The sequence below is a fragment of the Camelus dromedarius genome, chromosome 10 (assembly GCF_036321535.1).
Source record: "Camelus dromedarius isolate mCamDro1 chromosome 10, mCamDro1.pat, whole genome shotgun sequence".
In the NCBI taxonomy this organism is placed as follows: domain Eukaryota; kingdom Metazoa; phylum Chordata; class Mammalia; order Artiodactyla; family Camelidae; genus Camelus; species Camelus dromedarius.
The window spans coordinates 2546055-2559296 of record NC_087445.1 but is presented as its reverse complement, the minus strand read 5'-3'; the positions used below and the strand labels follow the sequence as shown (position 1 = coordinate 2559296).

General features: G+C 43.6%; 1 long non-coding RNA gene across 1 annotated transcript in view; it reads right to left on the bottom strand.

The window, feature by feature from the left end:
• LOC116151762 (uncharacterized) overlaps window positions 1–13242 on the bottom strand; it is a 76135-nt gene that overhangs the window by 19785 nt on the left and 43108 nt on the right. The gene's annotated exons all lie outside the window — the stretch shown is intronic.

The window sequence follows — 13242 nt, the reverse complement described above, 5'->3', positions numbered from 1 at the left end:
CTCTGGTGTCCAATCTGGCCTGGTCCATTGGAAAATGGTTAATTTCAGGAGTCTATGGGTCACCCAAATGACGTACCAGCTGCGCATGGTTTATAGACGTCTAGAAGAGGGGAGGCGTCCCAGGCTAGACAGACCTGGGATGGATGGTATTACCCAGAGCTACACTGTCCAAGAGGTAGCCGCTAGTTACATGAGACCATTTCCCAAAGGTCTCTTCAACCTGTAACCGTTCTTGCACTTGGCGAGGTGAGGGGACCAACATCCCTCCCCTGCTGGTCCTCTGAACTCTATCCCAAGCCTTTATCTGAGCTAAATTTCCTACCCGGAGACTGTTTCAGATGCACAATTTCATTGCTGGTTTACCTTTTTGCCTGTTAAGGACAACTCTTGATTACTCAGAAACTGTTCATTCACGTTTGGTTAGCAATTCCAGCCCAGAAAGAACCAGGCATATTTTGTACAGTAGACAAGGAAAGGAGCAACCACCAAAAGTATCAGTTACAGGGGGGAGGGGATAGCTCAGTGGTAGAGTGTGTGCCTAGCATGCACAAGGTCCTAGGTTCAATCCCCAGTACTTCTGTTAAAGATAAATAAATTAAATAACATAATTACCTCCTCCCCTACACACAAAAATCAACTATATCTCTAGCTTAGAGTGTAAAAAGAAAAAGAAAAAATAACACTGCAGTTAGCATCACTTAATTTCAGTGCTTATAATTTTTGAAGCTCACTAGAAAAAAAAAAGTGCTATGCAAATTTCTCTCTCTCCCTTCTTTATTTCCCTTCCCCAGCAAAAACACTGTAAATTGTTAAAAGTCTTCTGGTGACTTGTCATATTTGGCATGAGTTTAATTGGTTTTGGCAAGTATGTTAGTGACTCATAAGAGAATACTTTTGGTCTCTTTACTAACAGATGCCTGTGCTAAAAGCAATGACAACAATGTCACGTGGCCCTGAAATTGCAGGAATTTGCTGCTGGTGGTCCAACGAAAACAAGCTTGTCCGAAAAGAGAGGCAGGAGAAGGCAAGACTTCAGATATACATTGTTACAGATGTTTAATTATAAAAGATCCAATCTTATGTCATTTATTTAAACAACACGTTGAAATTGGGAATCTGCACGAAGCATCATAGGAACAACTACAATTTTGAATCCAGTGTGTTTATAATTATATTTCGCTGGAACCAATATTCTCATTTCTTGTTCGAGCCAGTGTCTCTAACACCACTAGAAAATTCAGGTGAGATCCTGTTTGTATCTTGCTTTCTTCCCCTCCTCCTTTTTTTAGACTTCTTTTTGAACACTAACGTGTTATATCTGTGGGCCTTTCTAATGATCATTTCCCCGGGTCTCATCTGGCGTGATGGTCATTACAACTGCATGAAGTACCGTCATTTGAAAGATGACAATATTTATGCAATAAATGTTGGAGTGCATGTTTGTCTGTCACAACTCCTGCTAAGTACCGGAAAAACAGCTCTGAACAAGTCCCAGGCCTCAAGGAATTTATAATCCCAAAGGCAGAAGAAGCAAGAAAACACTTGTGTTTCTCAAGGGCTGTGGCACGAAAAGTCCCGAACATTACGCTAACGTCACAGGGACAAGAGTCCCAGCCTCCCCTCTGCCCCAGGCCCGGGGATCACTGCTCTGCTTTGCCCCCTCCTCAGTACTTAAGGGAGATTCTGTTTTTCCAGTCCTGATGACGGATTGGGGTGCTTCAGCATCAAGAGAATGGGTAGAGGTCAAAAGGGTGAGAGGAAAAGGGGGGCAATTAGTTTTTACAAGATCAGTTCTCTGGCTTCACCATTATGAAGAAGCCTCATGGTGGGGAAAGCAGAAAAAGACACTTAAAAAAGCAGTTGAGAGTCTACGCCATTATACCTAAAAATCAGACAAGTGGATGCAGAAGACATCTTGCCTCCAATCCAAAGGCATGCCCATGACCGGTTCCCCTCGACCCAGGGTCTAGGCCCACGCCCCCAGCCCCGGAGACCAGAAAGGTCTCAGAGCTGATGCCAGCCATAACATACCACGTCATCTCCGTCCAAGCTTTTGCTGGTCTGTGACCCAGACAGGCAGTCACAGTCAACAAAGGTACATTTCCCAGAGTTTGGAACATTCAGTTGGACCCAATACCACACGCAGGCATCAGCCTAATGTCAAAAAACTCTCCAAACTGATGCACAGATTCAACACGATCCCTGTTCGAATCCCAGTTGGCTTCTTTGTAGAAATTGACAAGCAGAACTTAAAAAGCAGATGGAAATAAATGCTATTTAGATGAAACGCCGAGAACAGGAAAATCTACATGGAAAGTAGATTAGTAGTTAGCCAGGACTGGGGGAAATGAGAAGATGGGCAGGTGACAGCTAGAAGGTAGGGAGTTTCTTTTCGAGATGATGAAAATGCTCTGAAATCAATTGTGGTGATGAGTGCACAACTCTGGGCATGTACTAAAATCCACTGACTTGTGCAGTGTAAATGGGTGAAATGTATGTATGTGAATTACAATTCAATAAAGCTTTTACAAAAAAATATATATCCTTTCGATGGTTTTCTTAGATGAGTATTCAATTCAGTAAACATTTTTCAATGACTTTGGGGAAAAAAGGCAATGGCTAGTGTACTCCAGAAAGACTGCATTCAACTTACATCCTCAACAACAATGTGTGAGAATTCCTGCCCCCGCAGACTGCCATCCAGCTGGCGGGCCCTGGATGAACACGTGGTATGTTATGGCTGGCATCAGCTCTGAGTCTTGGGTGTCTGTGTTATATGGGTTGTTAAAATGTTTTGAATAGGCCTCTTACCTGTTGCCTACATCCTGCCCTCCCTTGGGAATCATCACTTTTTCCCATATTTTTGCAAAATTGATACACTGAAAGTAATTTGATTGAGTTCTTTTAATTACAAGAGAGGTTCAGTACGATTTCATTTTTAAGCATTGACGTTTTCTTTTTATCGAAGTAATCTACACAAGGTTTAAAATTTTAATTCGATCGTAAGAATTTAAAATAAAAAACATCAGTCTTGAAACTACATAAATGCCAATTAATAAAGGGCTACTGAAACATTGTAGAATGTATTGGATATATGCTTATATCTGACATAATTGGATGCTTTGCAGCTGTTAAAAGGAATGAGACTGATCTACATGCGCCAGCATGGGGAGCTCTTCGAGACATCTTATTATGTGAAAATAAAGCAGAGGAGGCACTATGGGTACTGTGTGATCCTCTTTATGAAAAAAATTTAAACGTATGCATGTTTGTGAATGGGCAATGCATATTTTATATATGAGCAAAGTGTTTTCTGAAAGAACTGTGAGTAACTGCTTAATAACCAGGGTCAGAATGGCCAGATGAGGAAGTAGAATGTTACTGTCCACTTGACAACTTTCCTACTGCTTGAATTTTTCATTATGTACATGAATTAATTTTTAAAAACATGTCATCAGAGGTTACCTACAGGTAGGGTTGTAAAACATTATTCGTATCTTCCTGATAGTTGCAGGCATTAAAGAAACACCAGCAAATGTCATTTTTAAAAGCCACAATTATAGGCATATTATAGTCTTAACAAGAACAAGTAAAGTGGTTAAATTTCACAGTTTAGTTGTTTCTGTAATCAACTTACAAATTCAAGTTCTTCTAGAGTAACGGAAATGATGCTTGTGTGAGAAAACTTTTGATCTGATATGTGAAATAGGTTCTGGGAGAGAAAGTTGTTTCAAAGTGTGATCACCTAGAATTAGGGTTTTTAAAAAATATATTAGAGAGAAGTTTTTGAAAGATATGAATGCATAATGATTTCAGGAAAAATACATAAAATGAATAAGCTATAGACAAAATGCATTTCCTAGTGTTTTTCCTCAGTTCTTTATTTTCTTTAGTTCTTTCTTCTCTAGTTCTAATCAGCACACATATTATTCAGAAACATTTGTTAAATGTAAAGATTTTCTCAAAGATATCATAGTTAACCTCAATCCTTATGAAGAAATACCACCAAATGAGAACGTTGAAACACGTACTGGGTGTTTTCCTTTCATGAAGTAGTTGTTGAAGTCATTCTGCATTTCCGTCCTTTCCCCTGATCGTTTCAATCCTGTGGTTAAAATTACTTGAATCCAGCCCTGAGCATTCATTGAACGTCACCTGACACTCTGTTCTCCCGAAGTCTCACGTAGCACCAGAGAGAACACAACACTCGCGTGGTCCCTTCGGACCTGTTGATGAACTGATTGATTACGCAGTGGGATGGAAGCTGATTCTGGTGTGCATCACCTCCAGAAAATTAATGATCATCTCAGAAGTGGTTTTAGTCTACAGTCAACAGGACATGCGAAGTGATTTTCACTCAACTTCAGGTTTTTCTCTGATTAAAAATAGACTTTTTTTTCCCTTCAAGTTGAATTTCAAAGTCAAGTTGCTGTGATGGCTCAGTAAGGAAGAAATGAATCAGACTGGCCTTTGTGACTTATGAAGAACTTCAGTGCGTGATGGTGACAGAAGAGAGGAAGTGGAACGTGCTTTGGCTGGGACACTGAGCTTCTCAGGAAGCCAAGGGTTCTGGACCTTTCCTTGGAGTTCTAGGAGATTTAAAAGCATTCTCTTCTTAGCAAACAATGCCTCGGAGGGGTGCCAAATCCCACCATATTTATTCAGACTGCTCAACGCAAATATTCAAATTTAGGACAAAGCTCTATGCTATTCGCAGGAGAATATTTTAACGATGTTTTTCAGGAGCTGACTTGCTACACGTGCGTGTCAATTAAATACCCCCAAACTATTTGCTGATGAAATATCTACTCAGGTCATAGTTGGGCGTCTACACATTGGACCCCAAGTCCACGACTAGTCACATCACTGAATGTTCTTTCCATTACATCAGAGTGGCAACTCATCACATTTCCTGAGCTTTCTGAAAAAGGTTTTTCTCTCTCTCTGGTTCTCAGTGGTCTCCCCGGAGCCTTGCCCCTGACTTTGACCCCTCTCCTCAATGCCAGTTCAGTTTGAATTCCAGTTCAGGCACGTTTGAAGTGCTGTTCTCCGCCTTGACCCTCCGTGGCCCGTTTTGGTTGTGATCAACTTGATATCATGTCAGTCTGAGCCACCCCCTGCCCCACTCCTCCTTCCATCTGCTACAAGATCTTGTGAATCTACATGCAAAGTGGGAATTTGCCTGGCCCACTTGTGTTTCTTTAAAAGCCTTGAAGGTTGGTGTGTTTATTGTCCTTTGACTTTGAGGCCTCCAGGCTTGCTTACCTCCCATGACCTTTTGTCCCTGTGTGTCCTGGGATGTAAACAGTGTCGCGGCAGCAAAGCTCCAGCTCTCAGTGACCCTGGCATCATGGCAGTGAGTAATGGTTTTCAGAGAGAAATCTCTGTCTGAATTCATTTTGCCCCACGTTCCCCGGCCCCCGAAGGGCTGTTGTTAGCAAACAGTCAGACATGTCATTTCTCCTCCACATGATCTGGTTTTTAGATGAACATCCAAAAAGGCTAGTTGATTATTTGCATGCATTTTTCAATTATCTTCATTCTTTGTTTTCCCCAAATATAAAGACTCCCATTTCCTCATGTCATTAGGAGCTTGTCACCATATTTAGCGTTCTTTCAGAAGAAAGATATTTCTACCTTCTTGCTCACCTGGCTTTTGACCTAGATTCCTCTACTTTCCCAAACGCCAACATCCCCATCCTGAATCCTTAGGCAAGGAGCACAAGAGGGTTTCTGCCTCTAAACGACACAGTATGGAGGGGAACGGTCCACTGATTCCCACCCCTCTCGCCCACTTGCTCTCCAACACGCACCGTCACAGCTGCATGGCAGACCACGTCCGAGTACAGCCTGGCAAAGACTCCCGAGGAAACAGAGCTAGGCTCAGGGTCAGGGGGAGACCTGAGGCCCCTATTTCCCAGAGTATAATGGCCCCTTTATAGTGGGATGCCTTTGCACATTTTGGGGGTGGTCCCTTTGCCCAGAAGAAAACCTGGATTAAGGAGAGAAGTTCAGAATGGGCCAAATAACGCTTCTCTGCTATTCCATGTGCCAATTTATCTTCCCAGTGTAGGGAGGCAGAAGTTGCTTGCTGATCACACAGAGACTAGGAATTGCAAATCAGATGCTTGCAGATCAACTATAGTATTGTTTTCTTGCACAGTTTATCAAAAAAAAATGATTTGATTTGAATGCCTCCTCCGGTTCACCCTAGCCTCGCTGCTCCCTGCTTACACGCCACGTGTTCTGAGTTTACACCCTCTTAGACTTAACTAGCATGTATTGAGGACCTCCTGAGTTCTCAGCTCTGTGCTAGGTGCGACAGAGATGTCTTGAACAGATGAGACAAAGGCCACAAGCTCCTCCCTTGCAAATTTTCCTGGGACTTCAGATCTCAAGAAGAAAAGCAGGAAATACGTAAGTGGCAAAGTTAAAGGAGTTAGGACCGAGGGATCAGTGTTGGCCAACAAAGCTGGGGAGGCATCCTCATATACGGGGAAGGGATTGTTGAAGGGTAGGGAGGGTTTGTGAATAGAGAAGGGCAATCAAAGACTCATGAGCCCAGATGTAAATCTGGGCAAGTCCCTGGGGCTAGGAGGAGGAGAGCCTGGTCTGAGCTGGAGGGGGAGGTTGTTAAAGAAGCAGTGAGAAATCATGTCTAACTCCAGGCGTTGCAGATTCCCATCACACTGACAGTGGTTTTTGTTCTCTGTGTCCTTTAAATATTCTTGTTTTCAAGGCCAAGTCCGATAGAGGAGACCACGTAAGTGTCCAGCATCTAGAATAGTCAAGTCAGGTTGACTTTGTTGTCATTATTGTGACTCATGCACAGAATTTCTAAAGCAGGATAGCTGATTTTTATGATCAATCATTGCACTAAACCAATGTGTTGATAGTCACATTTCAGGTATCTTTATCTTACAGGTTAATTGCTGGAATGTTTAACCAGCAGTGAAGTGGGGCATCGTTCACTTTCTTAGCCTCTAGGCTAATTTGACTCTTCACAATTATGAGACTCTTTCGAAAAATCCTGGCAGCCTCTATCAGTTAGAGGACTCTGTCTTCTCCCTCATACAGCTCACCCCCAGGACATATGATTAAATGAAAGCACATCTCAGACCAAATGCTGCCACGTACCCCCAAAACACGTATTAGCAGGTAAGGACAGAAATAGGCATTCAACCTCTTTCTTCCATTCTCTTGTCTTCTTAGGTACTCTGACCAGCCCCTGCAGGAAATACTCAGTTTGATGCAGTCACAACAAAATGTTGACATCCGGATCAAGTGACAGAGGTGACGGAGGCTGACCTCCATTAGGTGGGGACCAGTGGACAGAATTCTATCCCTTGGGCATCCTTCCAAAGGCACTGGGCTACTGGGTTGGCCGGATCAAGGGAGGAGGTGCCAGTGGAAATCTTAGCCAACCCCTTGCCTTAACACTACTCATTTTTCCCGTGAAAACTAACTTCTAACACTCCAGTGATAACCAATAAACCCTCTGAGGCAGATGGAGGTAGGATTATCTGTAGCCCTTGCCCTTGGTCTGGAGCCTACATTCCCATTAAGAGTTCTTTATATGTTAACAACTGTTGACTAATCACCCTAAGGCGGAGATGAAAGTAAAGTGTAAACACAGATATCATCTGGTTTGCCTGTATTTTAGGTCCCCCTCCCTCTCATCCCCAACAGCTGTCCTAAGGCAACCTCCAGTAGGAATCTAACCAAAGCCAAATAGTATGCTTGCTCTGTATCCTTGCAGCCTCCACACAAACCCTCTAGCACCTCCCAATTCCTCTATCGTCCCGATGAGATGGCCACCCCTGAACTTCTCCTATGGAGAAATTCAAAAGCCACCCCTGCTGGGATCCAAATTCAAGTGACTGATTTCACAGAGACCCAGAGACAAGCTGCTTGGATCCCGGGGTGGTGATAAGCATCGCTCAGAACCCTCTTCAGGAATAAAGGACTTGTTCCCTGAGCTCAGAGAATTTGGATTCCAGCAGTGGTGGCTTCTGCTGGAAGCAGTTCTCGCTGACCAGTACCCCTGGGAACTGCCCAGGCTGGACAGCTACTTCAGCCAAGGTTCCTCCCCAAGATTATAAGTTTCTGGGGCAACTGGCATTCAAAAACTGATCAATAATGGGATACAAGGTGGGACAGGGGGAGTAATAGCTCCGTGGTAGTGCACACGGTTAGCATGCATGAGGTCCTGGGTTCTATTCCCAGTACCTCCATTAGAGAAAAAGAAAAAGAAAAAGAAATAATAATGGGATTGTTACTCCCCTCAATAAACCTACACACTAGTCTCCATCTCAGAGTCTTGTTCTTTTGGGATAATTTGCTTTAAAATTATAGGTTGGCAAGGGTGCCCGTGCATCGTTGCAGCATATGAATGAAGCATATTGGTACCAAGAAAGGAGCTGCAAGCATCCTGAAATGGAGGGACCTAAAGTGTAGTATCAAACAGGCCCGGATCCTCTGGACACCACACCATCTGCACTGTTTATTTTGGGGGTGCCTGCATTCTGCTTCAGGAGCCCAGTTTCTAGCTTTCAATCACTCATTCCGTTGTTCAAAAGATGATCTTTAAGCACTGTCTTAAACTGAGTTTTCATTTGTATTAAAGTCATGCATGCACCTGGTTGGAAGCATCCAAATAATTCTACAAGGCTTGTTATTTGACAGAGGTTGCTGGTTGAGCATTGACATCAATTCTCACCTTCTTTCATTACAGGGCTTCCGCTTCTTGGCTGAGCACGCGGCCCACAGCTAGTCCCTGCCTCTCCCAGCCTCCCTTGCAGTTTGGTAGGACCATGTGCCCACAGTCTGTTCAATGGCTGTGTGCCATTCCTGGGGCATATTCCCGCCAAGGTTTGTACCTGGGCTGCCCCGACCCATTTCCCCTTCCCATTGGCTGGGATGACAAGAACCAACGGCTGGCTGCCTTGGCCCCAGAGATGGAAGCCACATTTTGGGGGTTATAAAGCCAACCTTCCAACCTAGGTTGCTTCTTTCTGGACCACATCAAACAAGAGACACAGATATCGATCTCATTTAATTAAGCCTCTGTGTTTTGGGGTCTTTTTGTTAAAGCAACTTAGCCTGTACTTTTATCCATATAGCTTGTTCAAAAAAAAAAAAAAAAAAAAAAAGGAGTCTTCCCCATCCTCTTTTCTTTTTCCCAGAAGCAGCCACAGTATTTGTAATTTTTTTTTTTAAAGGAGGTAGTGGGGAAGGAACCCAGGACCTGGCATATGCTAAGCATGCGCACTACCGCCGAGCTATCGCCATCCTCAGCTGTAGTGTGCTTAAATGACATACTTTCATCTGTTATTTCATATTTAGGCATTATCAATCGAGTTTCCAGTTTGGAAATGAATGTTCCACTCTCTCGTTTTCTCCCACCCTCACCGTCCTGATGCTCACTTGCCACCCACCTCTCCATCTTCCAAAAATAGTTACGTGGTCATTTTGCATAGACAGATATTTAGTGCTTATGTAATTATGACATTGCAAATGGTATATAACACTGACCTTGACAGTGCCCTGCAGATGCTCTTCCTTTCTTGAACAACATTTTGTATTTCCTTGGAGATGATATTGAACTATTTTTTTTTCATTTTCTTAGTTTCCCATTGAGTTATCATTAATTCAGACCCAAGCATTGTTTTGTTTTGTTTCATTTTATTTTATTTTGGGGGGAGGTAATTAGGTTTATTTACTTATTTATTTTAATGGAGGTCCCGGGGATTGAACCCAGGCCCCCGTGCATGCTAAGCATGCGCCCTACCACTGAGCTGTACCCTCCCTCCCAAACCTAAATACTGTTGTATGATCTCCTCTTAATGTCTTCAACAGAACTTGGGATGCAATCAGTTTCATTGGTTTGAAGAGATATTCCCAGAGCTTCCTGACTGGCTCCATCTGGACTCATTCACTAAGCCTGATGAGTGTATTTGTTCTGCCATCTTTAACTGAACTTCAGTACTGGTTCTATAACTTTGGACTGCTCTACAAGTCTTAATCCCTTTAATGGACTATGAGGATTGCTGGCTCTGTGACCTAGCAAGATTCCTGCAGTCTAACCCCATATGTAAGTGTTCTCCTTGTTGGAAACTTTCTCCTGAGAACATTAGCAACTTTCTGTACAGTGAAGAGATTGGAAATCTCCAACTTGGATCAATGTCTTCCTTCTTGGAGATCAGACTTAAAACTCTTCCTGCATTAGGCAGACAAATGGACGCCAATTAAGAGCTTCCTAAAAAAACTTGAACTCAAGATATTACTGTTTAATCGTTTCAAATCCAATATTGTTCATGCTACACCATTGCACATGGATACTGGCCAACTTTCAATTTGACAGAATCCCTAAATATTTGGGGTATGGTATTAATGCATAATCTTTTGGTCTTTGTCCAAGTTAAGGTTTAGGTATAACTCGGAGAATGCCTGGAATCTGAACAGCCAGTTTAGAGCTTAAACAGCACCCCCTTCCTCAATGTCCTTTCACTGCCAACAGAGCCAGATACACGCCCCTCCTCCATTTCCAGCCCCCCATCCCTGCAACTGCCAGGGAATTCTGGGAAGACAATCACCTTGGCATCTTTTATTATGATATTAAACCACGCAGGGAGGCTGGGAGAAAACTTAAAGGGAAGACACTGGGCAACAATTGTCAGGCTCATTCTTATTTTAGTTATCTTCCCCAAATTCCAATATGATTTTGGATGTTTGAACAACCAACGTGGCCTGATGAAGGCTTATCAGCTGAGAGCAGCCATGGAGAAGGGAGTGAAGTAACTATTTCTCACTAGGGGTTGAAGTGAGGCTAAACCACTCAATGCAGCTCCCTAACATGCATACGCACTCACACCCAAACACACACACCCCTCCAACAGCAACAAGTGCAAAAACGCAAAAAAAAAAAAAAAAAAAAATTAAAAAAAAGCAATACACAAACTCAACATTTGATATTTTCAATCTGGCTCTAGATAAACATTTTTAAAAACATTTTATGGAAGGAAATTGTCATGAGTTGCATTATAGGTGAATTTAAGAAGGCATTTCTAATTGGAAATGTCTTTGAAATTTGTGCTTTTATATTGGCAATCATCACTATGCATTTCTGAACATCTTCTATAGCACCTGTGCCAGGAGCTGACTGCCTCATATACAAATGACTAATGACAAAGCGGGGTGAGATGTATTCAGCAGCCAATAGGAAGGGAAGATGGGGAAAGAAGAGAGGTGGGGACTTTATTCGCACCTCCAAGAAACGATAGAATGGACACCAGTGAAAAGGAGGAGGCAAGCAGTCTGTAAGGGGGTGGTGTAGGAGTGTGGCACGCAGAGTTAGAGAGACCTGACATGTAGCTGGCATGTTCAGAGAGCAACACATTTGCCTAGAATACAGAATTCAGGTGTGGGGTCACAAAAGACCACGGCGAATGGGGTATATTTATTCTAAACGGTGGTAAAGCTGAAATGCCAACTTAAGGCATTTGAACATCTTGAAGGCATTGGGAAACCACAGAAGGTTTCTGTTGTTGTTTAGGGATGTGGGTTTGATTAGGGAGGGAAGGAAATGTGATATATACAAGCGCTCCTTGGGGTGATTCATCTCTCCATGATGTGTGACGGATCACAATGGAGAGGGAGTGAGGCTTGAGAGTTAGGGACTGCGGCCGACCCTGAGTGAGGAAATGAGGGCCTGGCCCAAGGCTACTGGTCATTAAGCACCTCGGCTGTAATCTGTGTTACAGGCTGTGTGAGCTCCACCTTATCTCTTCATATAGCCCCATGAAACAGAGATTTAGTTCCATCTGACTCTCAGGGGTTCAAGGTCACATAACGAGATGACACAGGTGGGATTTGAATTCACTGTTTTTCTGATGTCAGAGTTCATGTTCTTTCTCCTCTGACACATCAGCCTCTTGTTTTTAATAATGGCCAATCACAGCAGTGACAGTGGACACGGAAGGACACCCTACTGAGGACTGGGTTGTCATTGCAACCTCAGTGTCCCTACGTTGTATCACAATTTCGTGAGTCACTCAATATCCTCTTATTTTCACTTGGGATTTGTGGAGTGAAAACCGTTCCCTACTGCAGAGTGTCCCCGAGGGCGAAGTCTTGTGATTGCCGAGAGATGATGGAAAGTGAGCAGCAAAACGTGTTTCAGGTTTGTGGGAAATTGCAAAGGACAAGACAGAAATTATCAAGGCGCAATTGAATTACGTTGTGCCGCGGCCCCTGGGATAACAGCTGTTTTCCAGGTCTACAATCGTTGTCATTAGGAAATTAAAAACTCGCAGCTCCGCATCCGCAGCCTTGCGCTGCTCCGGCCACGTGGTGACAGGAAGCCCCGTGTTTGTACAGGTGGGGGATCGAGCAGCCTCGCAAAGTGGGTGGCTGGAAGCCCTGCCCGGAGTGCAGGTGGGCTATGGGAGGATAAGCAAACCCAGGAATAAGCTCCTGTGTTCTGGGCTGTCAGCCCCTCTCCGCAGAGGGAGGAGGGCCCGGCAGGGCCGGCCACGTGGGTGGGGCGTTGCAGGGCCATTCGGAACTACTGGTAAGAGTGCTCCCCACCCCATCTGGCGCAGAAGGATTCGGTCCTGGCGCGAGGTCAGTTCCCCTTTCTGGGCAAGCCCTGAAAAACTACCATTGGATACCTTTGTCCACAGCGAAGAAATACCCCAGCTAGATATGCTTTGGAGAACACATGTAGGAATGCCATACATTTCAAAAAATAAATCAGCTTCAAAGCAAATGGTATAAGCAACACAAGACTTAAGGTAGTGGCTACCGCAGCGTGGGTTTGGGGATGCAAGGGGCCTGGTGGGGGGCACACCTAGATGTGTGGTCAGTGTCCCAGTTTCTGAGTCTCCTAGTAAGTTCATAGGATTTGATACAATTATTTAAAACAAATCTACATATGGGGAAGGGTATATAGCTCAGTGGTAGAGCATGTGCTTGGCATGCATGAGGTCCTGGGTTCAATTCCCAGTCCCTCCATTAAAAAGAAATAAATAACCCTAACTACCTCTCCCTCTCAAAAAAGTAAATAAATAAAAGAAAAACATTGTTTAAAATCTACAGATAAATCGTAGAGAGGCGTGCGTGGACCAACGATGAGAGTATGTCAGGAACCTAAGATTATAATTAAGTCATTTCCGGCCACCTGAGGTGCAAAAAGAACAAGAAAACAAAAGATGGGGTATTGGCAAGACTCTGCCAAGGAGA